Source organism: Fukomys damarensis, unplaced genomic scaffold (genome assembly GCF_012274545.1).
Source record: "Fukomys damarensis isolate Sample0158 unplaced genomic scaffold, DMR_v1.0_HiC HiC_scaffold_34, whole genome shotgun sequence".
In the NCBI taxonomy this organism is placed as follows: Eukaryota; Metazoa; Chordata; class Mammalia; order Rodentia; family Bathyergidae; genus Fukomys; species Fukomys damarensis.
In genome coordinates, this window is record NW_022900946.1 from 20215225 (window position 1) to 20217886 (window position 2662).

Here is a 2662-nt window from a genome sequence, read left to right on the forward strand (position 1 = left end):
TAGCCCCTGGGCAAACAGGAAATCTTACAGAAAGAATAGCCCTTTGTGCTAACCACAGGGTCACGGGATCTGGAGCAGGAAGCAGGTGGTATTTCCCTGTCCTACTTGCCCCTAGGGATTGTGAAGTTAAAGATTGCATAGGGTTAATTGTTGATGTACGCCTTCCCACTTACCCCTCCCCACATTTGGTAAAATACTGATTGCTGTATGGTTAAATGCTTGAGTGACTCATGTGATTGATTTGTTTGAACTGTCCAATAAGCTTGCTGAACCTTCCCCCTGGGATAACAGTATATAATCGTTTTGCTGAGCCAATAAAGCGCCTTTGATCAGAAACCAGACTTGGGCCGTGTACTCTAACTTCTTAAAGATTTCCTCCACAGACATTCAAGATCGGATCGGCCTCTGATGACCCACGAATAAGAGGCGGCTCTCACCTCCTATTCCGCGGGGGACGGGGTCCCCCCAGAGAGCCGCAATTAGGGGACAGATCATACAGCCACTGACAACACCAAAAGCAAAGCAACCGGTCCAGGGATTTAGTTCGGTGGCTTTGCACCTGAATGGGCAAGCTCAAGATCCTGAGTTCAATTCCCAGTACCAAAAAAAAAAAAAAAGGAAAGCTACTTACATTTCACTTAAATTAAATAAATTAGCAAATATTCCTTCTTCTAACGTAGAAATCCTATTGTTGCTTATGTCCCTGGAAGACAGGAGGGATTAGGCAGTGACAGGAGCCCGTGTAACACTATAACAACAGGCAACTGGCACTTCCCCACCCTGAGTAATCCCCAGCGTGCTGGACAGGTCAGGCACTGCCAAGGAGGGGACACTCACAGCTCCTCCAGCGCTGAGAGGTTTGCCAGAAGCCTGACGTCCAGCGTCTGGAGCAAGTTGTGGGAGACGTCTCTGAGGAGCAGGGGAGAGGCAGGTCACGGCAGGAGTCCGGGGCTGGCCACAGAGCCATCCCTGGTCCCACAGTTAGGGGTGTAATAGCACCTCCAAGCTGCAGCCTTCCACCCTCTGAACTCCCCATTTCCAGGGCCTGGGAAGGGGCTCTTGGCATGAAGGATTTGAATGAACACTCATCTGGGGAAACTGAAGCAGGAACATTCGGGCCCTCAGGGCTCTGCACCCATCTGAGCCCCGTGCTGCGAGCCTCAGGGCACAGCCACACAGAATCGCTGACTGGGAATGGCCTGGATGGCACCGTCCCTTCTGCCCAGCCTCTCCCTGACAGGACCAAGGCCCCATACCAACCGTTTGCCCTACCCTAGTAAGATGGTCTCACATAGCACCACATGGGATTCAGAATGCACCTAGACTGCCAGGGCCCAGTAGCTGCTGCTAACCACTGCTACAGGAACTACCTTAGAATATACCCAAGATACAGTGGGGGAAAAAAGATAAGATAAATAGGGAGAAGGGCCCAGGTGGATGAGCCCATATCAAAGTGATGGTGACGGTCTCTAACGAACTTCAAGTTCAACACTACCAATTACAAACCCCACCAGGCGTGGTGATACAGGCCTGTAATCCCAGAATTCAGGAAGCTGAGGTAAGAAGAGATTCACAAATTCCAAGCCAACCTGGACTACACAGAAAAACCCTGACTCAAAGCCCAGAAAATAAAAATAAAAAATGAAAACCTTTACAGCATCTAAAAGATAATACAAAGGTTTATCTGGATCAAACTACGAGAAGAATCATCAAGAAACACGGAAATACGAATTTGTGCTCTTTCCTACTGTGCCTTGCACCCAGTCAACAGAAGGGAAGGAGCTAGAACAAGCCTCCGGCTTTCCAAGACCATGCAGCAAGAGGGAAGTCATAAGCAACCACAACGTGGGCACCAGAGCCAGAACTCATCTTCACAATCCAAAAGTCACACAGAACCTAAGTGAGCCAGGACACACCGACCAAGAACCCTGGGGAACAGCCACAAGTTTCCAGAGCATGAACCTAAGGAGCAGAAACAAAGTATCAAATGAGCTGGGGATTTAGCACAGTGGTTCCAGCTGCCTGCCTTCCAAGCTCAAGGTCCCTTCCATCCCTGATACCAAAAAAAAAAAAAAGTATCAAAGACCAAAGAACCAACTACATCAAAAAACATGCAACCTATCTAGCCACATACCCAGTAATCCCAGCATTCAGGAGGATCATGAGTTCAAGCTCGCCCTGGGTAGCTCAGCAATTTAGCAAGGCCTTGTCTCAAAGTAAAAAATAAAGGACTAGGGATTTAGCTCAGTGGTTCTGCCATCTTGCAAGCGCAAGGTTCAGAGTTCTATCCCCAGTGCCAAAATAAATAAATATAAATAAAATGGGCTGGGGGTGTGGTTCAGTGCAAAGGCTCTGGGATTAATCTCCAGTACCACACAACAAGCAAACAAATAAGCAAGTAAGCAAACATCAAAAGTATTTAACCTCCACAAAAAATATCAGAAAACAAACTACATGATGGACGAAGCCAGTCACAATGACAATAGCCCCAGCTGCTCAGGAGGCTGAGGCAGGAGGATCCCTTGAGCCCAAGTGTTCTGGACCAGCCTTAGCAATATTGTAAGACTGTCTCAAAACAAACAAATCCCCCCTGCAACAAAAAAAAGCAAGCACTACAAGCTGAGAAAAGTACTAGTAATTTGGATTACTGACTAAAGACCAA